This window comes from Hippopotamus amphibius, chromosome 1, assembly GCF_030028045.1.
Source record: "Hippopotamus amphibius kiboko isolate mHipAmp2 chromosome 1, mHipAmp2.hap2, whole genome shotgun sequence".
Lineage (NCBI taxonomy): Eukaryota > Metazoa > Chordata > Mammalia > Artiodactyla > Hippopotamidae > Hippopotamus > Hippopotamus amphibius.
The window spans coordinates 32,631,149-32,644,339 of record NC_080186.1 but is presented as its reverse complement, the minus strand read 5'-3'; the positions used below and the strand labels follow the sequence as shown (position 1 = coordinate 32,644,339).

At 40.4% G+C, this 13,191-nt stretch overlaps 1 protein-coding gene across 2 annotated transcripts in view; it reads right to left on the bottom strand.

Moving 5' to 3' along the window:
• NFYC (nuclear transcription factor Y subunit gamma) overlaps positions 1 to 9,067 on the bottom strand; it is a 61,933-nt gene extending 52,866 nt beyond the window's left edge. For both annotated transcript variants that reach the window (XM_057706992.1, XM_057707032.1), the window contains exon 1: positions 8,869 to 9,067. The gene's annotated coding sequence lies outside the window, so the exon portion shown is untranslated. The remainder of the gene's footprint in view (positions 1 to 8,868) is intronic.
• Positions 9,068 to 13,191: the final 4,124 nt, after the last annotated feature.

Sequence of the window (13,191 nt, the reverse complement as noted above, 5' to 3'; positions counted from 1 at the left end):
GCTAGTTTCAAATTCTGATTTCTCTACTTATTAACTGTATGTCACTGCGCTAACCCTGAGCCTGTTTCCTCATCTTAATTTATGGCTAACATCGTCTATATCACAGAGCCACTGTAAGGATTAAATGAGCTAACATATGTAAAGTATATTGTACTGTGTCTGAATAAGTATTGAAGAAAAAAAAAAGTACTAGAGGTAATCCAATCCAAATTCCTCGTTTTACACAGGGGTTAAGTTTCAGAAAGGCCTAGCTCCTTAAGGCCCCAAAGCTACTAACAAAGGAATGTCTCTTCTATCTCCAGCATACCCTGCAACCCTGCAGAAAGCAACTCCTGAGCCATAAAGGGCAGTGTAGGAGGACTACCAGCTGCTACTAAAAATCTTCCCCAGTTTTCATGCCGGAAATCCGTGCCTTTCACCACCAACCCTGGCTGAAGTCTGGTTATTGTTCCAAAAGCCTACCCTTTGACTGCTTTTGATGTACCAGATTAAACCAAACATGTCCCTTGATACTTTGTGAAGGTCTCTGGCACACTTTTTATTAGTTCTTGGCAGTTTGCAAGAAAAACACTTCAACCCCTATTTCTCATCAATAGTCACCTTAGTAGAATTCAAGCCACTAGTGGGAAGAGAACTCAAATTATCCTAGAATTTCCATTTGGCACTCTCACTTAGGATAGCTTTCTCTAGCTTGTCATTACTTTGGACTAAGAGACTGGATCTCTAGGATTCTAACTCATATTCTTCCCCGGTCCTGCATTTCAGCAGCCCTCTACACCACAACTGCATCGTCTTGCCCTAAAAAACACTCTGGGTTGGCGGGTAGGAAGCTACTACTCAGCTCCAACTGATAAGGGCTACGGAGGAATGCTGGTCCACTGCAGTAAGAGCTTCTGATTCAATAAAAGAAGCAAAAGCCAGATCCTGGACACAAAAAAGTTGATGATAGCACAACTCTTGACACAGCATCCTGAAGAATGACTAAAGAACCAGAGTTATGGCAGAAGTTGGCTTCAACCACAATGACAATTCCTGCTAAGGACAGGGTCTTGCTCAGTGCCCCAGATTACCTGATCTTGGAGGTTACACTGTATTCCTGCAGAAGCAAAAATAGCAGCAAAGAAACTGGGCTCTTCAGCGGCCTGAACATTTTATTGATGGTGTCCTTAACTGACCCCTTTGGACTAGTAAGTAAACCTGGGGGGTCCCAGGAAATATCAGAGAAGAGAACCTCTAGAGAAAAATGAACTTCTCACATGTTGAGATGGGGAAACAAAGCCGTATGCATTTGACTATTAAATTTGTTGTATGCCTTATTATATACTAAGCTGAAGAGATGGATGTATACAGCAGTTTGTTTTGCATTGATGTTGTTATAGGTTAGTGGGATTGGGGTATTTTTTTTTTAAGAACACCTTTAATCCAAGCAGCCAGAATCAAGCAGCATTAGTATTTTGGGTTAAAAACTTTTAGAAGTTTTTCTTATGTGAATGAGATATGAGGTTGAGTTAGTCCCCCCAGTATTAGATAATACCATACAAAAATACTATACAAGCTGTTTTGTAATCTTTTCTCAAATAAGGTGAATAATTTTCCCTATCAAATATAGACCTACACCATTTATAATAATCGAATGATATTTCACTGAATGGATATACTTTTTAATCAGTTCCCTATTAATGAATAATTTCAATGTTTTCAATTTTAAAATATTGTAACTAGCATCACAGAGAACATCCATTATGCCCATTCCTTGTGCCCCTACCCTCATTATCGCTTCCAGAACCCTTGCAATAGCTTCATAAATAGTATCATTTTGTCTCGTTTAAAAAAAAAAAAAGGAAATCAGATTGTTTTAATGTTAAATCTTTCCATTTTCAATTTTGTTTCCTTTTTTTTTTAAGTTATAAACAGATCAAAGAAAATTGAGGGCTGCCAGATCGTAGCTTCTGACCCATATCTTTCACCTAACTTGGCCCTGAACAATTATTAGCTATTTAGCAAATCAAAATCACCTTCAGGGTTTAAAAAAAGGTATGTCGACACATTTTTGAAAGAATCTGACAGATGTTCTGAAGATAATCCCCAAGGAAGTCCCAGAAACATTTTGAGCAATGATAACATCATTAGAATAAGGAACATGGTGCTGGTGCTCCGTAAATGGCTGCTCAATAAATAAATGAATAAACTAATAAATGAAACCATAAGTGGATTATAAATTCTGAATTATTTGTTTTTTTAAAATAAATTAAATTCTCCAAAGCATAAATGAAGACCAATGGATGGTAAACTATTCTAGAGAGACCAGTGGTTAATAATGCATGTAAAATAGCAACACAGTGCCTGATGAATAGCAAGTGCTCCAAAAGATGGAAGCTGCTACTATTATTATTCTTATTGGCAATGGGACTAGATGACCTTTGAAATCACATTCATCCCTAAAAGTCTATGTTAGTTTGGAAACATATCTTATATATTCCCAGAAAAGTCCTTTCTCTCTATTGGCCAAGCTATGAATCCTACACAAAAGGATTCTTTTTTTTTTTTTTTTTTTTAAATTCATTAAACTGTACACCAGAACTGCTCAACTGGGCTCCACTCCACACCAGTCATAACATGAAACGCTTATTAGGTATTCTCACAAACAGGATTTCATGGCCAAATAAGTTTGAGAAACACTGCATAATGTATCCTTTCTCTTGAAGGCTTCTTCAGGTATATGAACACAAACATTCTCAATACTAATTCTGCAGAAAAGAAATGCATTTCACTTTGGCCATTATTTTGTCAAGGATCCTTTTTTCATCCCCAGAGGACACATTAGCATTGTATAAGAACTAATGTTCAAAGGAACACCTTGGGAAATGCTGCTCTAAGCCAACTTACAAATTTTAGTGCAATGAAAAGAAGACTACAGGCAAGTCTATTCTGACCATCTTCCAAATGGTTAGAGTTTTACACACATCATGGCATTTCCCTTTTTAATGAAAATGATATTAAATATTACCATAAATAGCAATCCTCTGCCTCTCAAATAACTGCCAACTGAGTATGCTTTGCTTCTTAAAGAGGCCCCAACCTTGTCATTTGATAATGAGTGAATTCTAAGCTGCTCACCTTCAGGGCACAATAATAACATCTGAGACAGTTAAAAATGACAAAACTGTTCAACTGTGTGGATAGCACACACTTTCTTTTCTCTCTTTCAAGTGGACAGATCATGCCACTGGTGAGGGGATATGTTTTCTTAACACTGGGCAAATAATTTCACTTCATATAGATAGTGGAAAATTTGCAGCTCTGGAGGATACGGTTAACAGTGATTAGGGGATTTTGAAAATCTTCAGTAACTCTAACAAATTTAAACCAATGATAAGATATAAAATATTCTATACTCCAATATCATTTCATTGAAGCATTTATTGAAGCATTGCTCAAGAGCACTATTTTAGCTCATATTCATGAATGTGTTTAGGAATAATTCTTGAATCTTATTTATAACAATATACTGTTGATTTTCAATGGAGGATGCTCATTTAAATAGGACATCTTATATACCTTGAACATGGAGATTTGAGCCTTTAATTTAAACCTATTCTACCAGAAACATTCAAATGCAAAGGTTAGACTAAGTCCCTCTCTCTAAACTACACCTTAAGTTTATCCATCCGAAAGCTCTCACTGTATAAAAGAAAGTACAATGGATTTAAACGCAATCTGCGGACAAGTAAGAACTTAAACCAAAATGGAAAATACAACTCCCATGCTGAAAATGAGTACAGAGGTTGTCTCACTGCTATCAGGTACATCACTGCTAAAACATGAAGAAGTGTGGGAAGGGTGTAGCAAATTTTGCAACCTGGCAAAAATTTCTGCAGGCAGGGAGATTTTTTTCCTGAACCATCCCACGATGCTGTCTTTCTGCTTACTTCAAAGAAAATGTTATCCAGGTGACTGCAAATCAAATTGACAGTCCTACTTCAACTATTTCTACAATTAGAAAAAATTTCAAATGACTATAATGCAAGTCTCTTTCTGGACATAGTGATAAAACTGGTTGTTCTGATTTCAATAATCATCACTCTTTGGCAAATATGAAGACATTTTATTCTCATCAGAACCATTACCCCTCAGCACCTGGGGATTAACAGAGGGGATCAGGAGACAAACTAATCCTGAAACAAGTCATCCTATGACTTTGCACATTCGTAAGTAATATTGACCTCACAGCAGGCTATTATAAATCAGCTCCTAAACCACAACAGCACAACTAAATTAGACTATTTCTTTCATGTCAAATGGTTGCCCACCTCCCCCCCCCCCGCCCAATGCAGAAATTTTACTGTACATAATAGAGCAGATAATTACAAAGCCTCCTCACCAAGGAAGCTCTAATTGGCTGTCAGGCAGATTTTATGCTATTCTGGAAAGAAAGTAATGTGTTCTCTCACTTATTAAGGTCCATTCAGTGACAGGCACCTACCATCTGCTATTGTATTCATTTTTCATTAAGTACTCTATAAGATAGGTACTAGTAACCATTACTTTACAAAGGAAGAAACTAAGGCTCAGACAGGTTAAGAATCTGGACCCCCCCCCTCCCCAACACACACACACAGAGGGTGAACACATTACAGAGACAGAATTCTTTCCCAGGTCTGACTCCAAGGTCAGCAAGTACACTGGCCCCTCCCAAAGGCACCTTTTGGCCAAGGTATTTCAAATCCATTTCCTCCTACAATTAATCTACTAATATTATGTTAAGTACTTTGAGTCTCTTTGGGAAAATACTAAAATGACCTTGTAGTCTTCCTAACTAGTCACAGTGCATGCATGCAAAACTGAATAAACAAAATGAAAAGAGAGACTGTTAAGACATCAGATAACTCACAATCAGTTTGCTTTGAGCACAAGAAACAGAATGGAAAAGAACAACTTGCTGGCTAAGGAGTGTTCTTCTTAGGTTGTATGCCTGAGGCTGGAATGAACCTCAAGGTCATTTGTGACCTTAGTAATGTCCTCTGCTATTCTCTCTCCTGTGAATGAGGCAAACTTGTCAAAACACAAAAGGTGCCTTAGAGTCACCTCTGCCATCAAGTCAATGCTTCCACAGGAGAGGAAATGCTGGCCAGTGGAATGAGCACCCGCGATCTGGGATAGACTTGGCTCTGCCTTTGCATAGAGATGACCTTGTTAAGGTCATCACACTCTTCAGGGCCTCATTACAAAGGCTGTGCCCCAAAGAACCAAAGGTCATTTTCTGAGCTAAGATGCAGTTCTTTTCTCAAAATGTTCTATGGTGTCAAGAGAACACTTTAAGAGTAGGGGCTCCAAAAATTGTGTAAGAATTAACAGTTACAGACTTGTTTGAATCTGGGCTCTGCCACTTACCAGCTATGTGACCTTCAGCAAATTACTCAATTCTTGTTTTCTCACATGTAAAAATGAGGGTGGTAATAGTACCTATCTCACACTGTGTGAGGATAATATATATATTTATACCCTTGCTGGTTCAATAAAAGGCAGTAACTATGACATCCTGAATTCTATTCATATATCTTTAGTGGCTCAGTACCTCTGAACCAAGAAATTGCCTCAAAAAGACACCTAGCAGGGGCCCACATTTCATTTTGCCTCCACTTCTTTGTAAATGGGGATAAGAAACCTTTTATCTTTTCTAGTACAATGAAGCACTTTTGACCAAATGGAAAATGTCTAAGTAAATGAGGTAACAATTATTTGTTATAAGGATTAAATAAGATGACATAGACATAGCCTATGAAGTACAAAGCATTAGTATGATTTCTGCTTAGAAGACAAAGTTGATTGATGTTCACAAGGTTTTTAGTATAAACTCAGATCTACTCAGACCTCCTGGGAGTTCAAGAATTCTAGGGTGGTCAATTCCAAATGATATCAATAACAAGGCCCAGCAATTGGCCGTGGGTTACTGTAGAATGTACATGGGCTAAAGTAGAATGAAGGTGTCACTGGCGCTGAAGAGCTACCGCCAAGAAATGCTTGACCAAAAAAAGATGTTTATATGTATACACTTGTTTTTATAACTTCGACCAGATTTGCTAAAAAAGAAACTAAGTTATGGATGCCATAATAATCTTCATATTTGATTAACTTAATGACTAAGCCAAATGAAGCTGAAATAACCCATGTACAAAATGTATGGCAAGCCCTATTTTCCCTCATACTTTTGACTTTATCCTCCATACTGCAATGTAATTGCAAATGTGAGGGAGGAGACCCTCACCTAATCCTACCAAGACACAAAGCAATTAAGACTTACAATTCACTGGTCTCCCCTTGAAACCTGAATTACGTGAAGGTTTCCATGCAAAACTGGAATTGCAAATATTCTGTTGTACCCAGTTTTAATTTTACACATCACTGAAGATTAGCATATCATAGAATCACCCCACAGTTTGAAGATGGTACTAGGTTTTTAGACAGGTCCCAGTGTTTGGAGACAAACATCCTAAAGAACTGATGATGTTTGAAAAGGCTCCCCAGTGAGCTCTTTATACTATGCACTTGGTAGTTCCTCACTGCTCGGCATTAATCATTTCCATATATAGAAAGACTATGTCAGCAACATTCTGAAGCCTGGTTTTAAAGAATGCAGATTCTTAAACTTTCTGTATGTATCTTCCCCATTATCTACCTGGGTTCAGAAAAACTCCAGCAGTTTACTTTGTAAATCTCTCCCTTCACAATAGACACCAAGGGACATAATTTAAATACCTAGTTGAAGAAATTATAATCTATATATGGTTACCATTCTGTGGTTTGAACAGTACAACAAATTCTTATTGTAATTATTCAAATAAATACAAATTCTTATTCAAATTCCCCACTCAATACACTCCTAAGACCCATAAGTCAAAGAAAGATGATCCACTGTGAAATATAAAACTATTTGGGAATTTGACAAGTCAGGTTTATGTTGATAGCATGACATAGCAAGCAACTTGGATTTGAATCCCAGCTCAACCACTGAGTGACACTAGACAAGCCACTTAACCTCTCTGATCTTCAATTTTCTCATCTGCAACATGGGGATGATAATGTCTACCTAAAAGGAAATGTGTTAAATGCGCCCCAAAATGTCAATTCCCTTCCTCTACTTTCCCCTTTTCTCTTGAAAATTTAGTTGCATTCACATAAAACTGAGAAATGTGAAAACCACAGGAGTTTCTTGAAAATGTTATAACAACATAAGTGTAATATCTATCTAACTCTGAAAGAACCACCTTAGACAAAAAAAAAAAAACAGGAAAACACAGAGGTTTAACAAATGTGTTTCCATGAGACCTTGGGAGGAGCAAATGTAAAGCAATCCAAGTTACCACAATTCAACCGAAAAGGAATGTACCCCCAACAAGCTGACTCTAACAACTCTCAATTAGAACAAAAGCTTTTTGAAATATGAAGAGTTGACAAGCCCTCTAACTTAAGACAAGATGCAAGAAGCTATGCGGCAGCTTATTTTCGTTCTGGGCTGTTTATTTAAAAAATAAAAAAAATTAGTGTGTATGAGGGTGGGTGTATTTTTTAAGCATATAAAAAAGGAAATAAATGAGCCAAGACCCAGGACCTCTGTCAAGCGCCCTACCACTAAAGAGGAACCTAACAATATCCCTCAAATAATTGCCAAGTATCTGATATTTGCTAGAAAGAGTAGCTTTGGAAACTTGGAAGCTCAGCCCTGAACTGTATACTTTCCTAGAGCAGTAAAACTTCATACAGAACATCTCAAAACTAGCAACATGGTCCTGAGACCTGATAAATCTCTAACTACTCTCTTAATATAATTCCCAAATCTGAAAATGTTTCCAAAAATGCTTCTATTTTTTCACTCCTATAGATCTGTCATAACTTTATGCTGTGCCTCCTAGGCTCTGCATTCAGTTATTAACACCATGCACACCTATCCAAAAGAATCCCTCTCTCTCAGCCTGAGTCTGTTTATTTGCTCTTCACGCCACAGCCCAAGCCTGGTAACTACGGATTCCAGGGCTCCACCAAAACCTCAGTGTTTCAACACTGGCACTCTCTAGCAAAATTCCTGATCTGATCTTATTGTTCGTAGGACATGTCTCTAGAGCCCTGATGCCCTCTCCTCCTATACCATACCCTCAGACCTGGCACCCGTGGACATCACGGTCATTCCCTGGGTTATGCTCCAAGTCTAGCACCCCTGGATCTCGAAAGATCCTCTCAGCCTGTAACTCGGATTGCAGTGTTTCCAAGCCTGGCACCTTTGGGGTCTGCACGCCCCTATCCCGGGCGATGCATGTTCCATGGAGGGTACCTCTGGAATTTGGAGTGCCTCCCACTCCCAGCCACGCACAGGCTACCCATTAAGTACTTGCCTAACCATCGCCCTCTCTACCCCCTTAAAGCCTCTAGGCTCGCCCCCAACCTCCACCCCACGCCTGCGCCGTAGGGGGTCATCGCCCTGCAGCCAGAGCCCTAGACACGCGCCTCCCTACAGCCTCCGATTCCTTCATCACCCCCAAGGCCGGAGCCAGCGCGACCAATAACGTGCCAGGTCCTCGGCCTCCCCGCCACCGACCAATCACGAGCGAGCCCCCCCGCCGTCGCCTTCCGCCAATGGGAGAAAGCCCGCGGGCCGGCCCGACGAGGCGCACGGACCCCACGAGCGCAGCGGCGGCGACAGCAGCGGGCCCGGCGAGAACTTAACATGGCGGCGGGCCGGCCGGACCGAACTACAGCAGCAGCCGCGCGAGGGAACTGAGGTCTCCGCCGAAGGCGGGAAGCGCCGCCCCTCCCCCCGCCGCCGCCGCCGCTCCCCTCTCCCTCTTCCTCCCGCGGACGCTCCCGCACACTCACACGTTGCTGCTCAGAAGTCCAAGGAAGAGCAGGAGCCGCCCCCGCGCTCCTGCGGAGTCGGGCAATGCAGAGGCCTGGGCACCGCAGAGGGGAGGGGGAAGCGTGCGTCACGGAGAACGGAGCGCGCGCGAAGCGGGGGTACAAACAAGATGGCGGCCACGCCGTTTGCACCGTCTCCCCCTCTTCCCCTCCCCCTCCCTTGGCGCCTCGGCTCCCAACGTCTTTAATGCGCAGAAGCTTAGTTGCTAGAAGTCTCGCGAGAATTGAGAAGGGGCGACGACTCGGTGAGGCGGAATGAGGGGCCAGAGCCTTCTGACCCCGCCCCCTTTAGGGGATTGGGAGGCATTTAGCCGTGACCTGCGTAGGGCATTCTATCCTTGTGGACCTCTGCTTTGGTGTGCACACTTTTGAGTTTTAGGGGAATAAACAGTTTTTGTCTTTTTTTTAATTTGGGAGGAAGCAGAGCTGGGGGATGAAGGTAACATGGGAATGCCAAATTAAGTGCGCCGTTAAAGGAGATAGTACCAGAACCATAAAAGAAGGATTTAACACCAAAACTGTAAAATGATATACTCCAAATTGAAGAACAGCACTTCCCAAGAATGGTCACCTTATAGCCTTACGACGATATGGACATTGTTTTTCTCACTTGAGTGCAGAGTTTAAAACTTATTCAAAAACAATTGGAAACTAAACTGCAATGAGCATTATATCTTTTTCATACTTTACTGCTTAAATCTCCACAACTACTTAGTTTCAAGGCATTAGCATTATTTCTGTTTTAGTGCTGATAAAACTGAAGCCCAGAAAGGTTAAGTAACTTGATCAAGGCTCCGCAGCTAGTAAGTGTCAAAACAGTTTGAATAGCCCACAAACGTAGATGAATGCATCAAATATGTATTGAGTAGAATTATCTACAGTGAGACAGTTTGCATTAGGTTGCAAGCACGAAGAGAAATGAGATTACTCCTGCTGGTGATTACCTTGAATTTTACAAATGACCTTGGAGCCTTTCTGAGACTTGTGTTGCAGTGGTCCTCAACAATAAAATCAATACACTATTATTATTTCCTTCCTTTGAGTTTATGACCCTGGTGAGAGAGTAGTTGAGACTAGCGAAATAAACCCGTGACTTGAATTCAGGAAAATTGTTTTCAACTCCAGCCTTAATAAATCTCACTTCAGGCACTCAATAAATATTTGATGAATGAATGAACAAAACCTAACTAGTTATAAGACACCTGACTTCACTGAGTCTCGATTTCTTCCTCTGTAAAATGATCTAATTCCTACTTCCTGGGAGTGTTGGAGAGATTGAATGAAATAGTATAAGGGAGAGTGCTTTGTAAGTTGCAAAATTGTTGTAAAGAAGTTAGTGATAATGATATTTTCAGACATGAACGATGGCATAAAAAATTAAAAACAGACTCAGGTAATAGTATGTTGAGACATAAAGTTAGCCAATGGGAAAAAGCTAGGTAAGTCTTTCTATAAATATTTATTGAGCAATTATTGCATATACTATGCTTGTGAAAGAGAAGTAAAACTGCAGGAAGCAGCACAAATTAGTATTATTAGTTGTCATTATTATAATTAAGTATTGACACTATATAGGGGCTGCAGTCAGTTTCCCTCAGGGAGTGTGGAAATCAGGTTGCCCTGAGAATTAAACTAATGAAAACTTACACAGTAGAAGAAATTAGCCAAGGGTGGTAGTAAACATATTTAACAACAAGTAGTGCTCAAGCACTGCTCTACCAGATGTGAAGTCCAGAAAGGGTCTGGAAATATCCCTCTGTGCTAGGTGTTAACCCTTCTGTTGCTAGTCTTTGAATAGTAGGGGAAGGGAGTTGTCAGGAGACTTGGAACAGCAGCTATTTACCAGCTAGTACCAAAGTATTTCAATATTTTAATAGTCAATATTGTAACTGGTAACAGTCACACTAGTACATAGAGGCTGAATATTAGTCCTTGCTGTAGACTGTGGTTATCAATATTCTCTGCCCCTCCTTTTCTAAAATCTGGCCTATCCCTAGGAGGTTATACTTCTCACCTAATGTCATCAAGCTTGGCTCTGTTTTGGTCAATGAAATGTGAATAGAAATAGCTTGATCCAGTTCTGAGCAGAAATGTATGGGTCATCTCATGATTCCACCATATTTTTCCTCAGCCATGAGAGGATCATGTTCCAAATAGAGCTGCCTTTCTAGCTTTGGTCCCAGAATGAAGATGTGCAGAGCCACAGCTGATGCACAGATGTGTAATGTAAACCTTTGCTGTAAGCCACCAAGGTTGTTTTAGTTGTCTGTTACTGCAACATAACTTAGCTAGCCTAAACTGGCAAGTACAGCTCTGAAATTAGCTATCTGTAGGGGTAAGCCAAGAGCTTATCTACAAACATGATCAAAAAATAAACAAGACTCTGATCCGGTTCATATGAGAGGAATCTCAAGGCAGATGTGATTGTAATGTAATAAACGGAAGCCCAAATCAATCTTGTGAACCAACCATTCTGTATCCTATTTGGAGAGAGAGATCCTGTGAACCAAAGGGCTTAATCAGCCATGACAACTCAAAAATAAGGCAGTCACAGAGGCAGGCATTAGCATTGTCCCTCTAAGCCCTGTCTCAGTCAAGCCAACCTGGGTATTAAGATTTCCTTGTCCAGGGACTTCCTTGGTGGCTCAGTGGTTCAGAATCCGCCTGCCAATGCAGGGGACACCGGTTCATTCCTGGACCGGGAAAATCCCACACGGTGTGGAGCAGCTAAGCCCATGCACAACTACTGAGCCTGCTCTCTAGAGCCTGCGAGCCACAACTACTGAAGCCTGCGTGCCTAGAGCCCATGCTCCACAACAAGAGAAACCACCACAGTGAGAAGCCTGTGCACTGCAATGAGAAGCCTGTGCACCACAGTGAAAAGTAGCCCCCGCTCAGCACAACTAGAGGGGGAAAAAAAAAAAAAAAAGCCCTTGCACAGCAACGAAGACCCAATACAGCCAAAAAAAAAAAAAAAGATTTCTTTGTCCTTGTCATCCCTATAGTTGGTGAGAATATCTCAGGCTGCTTCAGCTAAGAAATGATTCCTAAGATCAGTGTGATTTCCTGGTGTGATTCTATGCTCACCCAGCAAATGTCTTGCCTATAGGGACAGCATTTAGTGATCTGCCACCTAGAGGATCCAAGTTCTTTTGGTAATTGCATTTTTCATTGTAAATTAATCTATTGGATTCTGGTTTATGTAACTATCAGTTTTTGTAAACTTAGAGAATACAAGAGCCCCCCTGGGAGATGGTTCCACTCTGTGCTTACTGTTAAAATCAGGCTTCTGAGTTTGCAAGGCTGAGGACCAGTTCTGGGATGATGGTAAATTCCTTAAAGTTTTAAAACTGTAGAGGGACCTGTCTAGACAGCCAGCTGGACTATCTTAAGCTACACCCCTCTATCACATTGTGTGCCTTCTTTGAACTCAAAGAAGAGCAGTAAGTGCAAGAAGAAAGATATAATTCACATGCTGTGGGAGTTCAAAAAGGGAGAGGTTAGTTCCACTTAGTGTGAAATAGTGGGAAGAGTTCAGGAAAGATTTGTGAAGATGTGACATTTAAAAAATGAGTAGAAATAGAGGAAGAGCATGCCATGTGTAGGTGGCCACTAGAGCAAATATAGGAAGCAGGGGATTGATGGAGGAAATATAGCATAAGAAGAAACGGAAAAAGACTCACCTGGAAAAATACACTGTGGTCTGATTAAGGCTCTTGGGTTTTATTTTCCGCTAAGGAGAGTTAGTTGTGGAAGTTTTTTTGTTTTTATTTTGTTTTACCATTTTAATCACTTTTAAGAGTACAGTTCATTGGCATTAAGTACATTCACATAGTTGTGCAACCATCACCACCCTTTGTCTCCAGAATTTTTCATCACCCCATACCGAAACTCTGTGCCCATTAAACAATAACTCCTCATCCTCCTCTCTCCCAGCTCCTAAGAACTACTGTACTATTTTCTCCCTTTGAATTTAACTATTCTAAGTATATTATGTAAGTGGAATTATACAGTATTTGTCCTTTTGTATCTGCCATATTTCACTTAGCATAATGTGTTCAAGATTCATCCACGTCATAGCACATATCAAAATTTCATTTTTATTTATGGCTGAATATAGTATTCTATTGTGTGTATGTAGCACATTTTGTTTATTCATTCATCCATCAATGGACATTTGGGTTGTTTCCATGTTTTGACTATTGTAAATAATGCTGCTATGAATCTGTGCAAATATCTGTTTGAGTTCCTGCTTTCAATTCTTTGGGGTACATACTCCAAAGT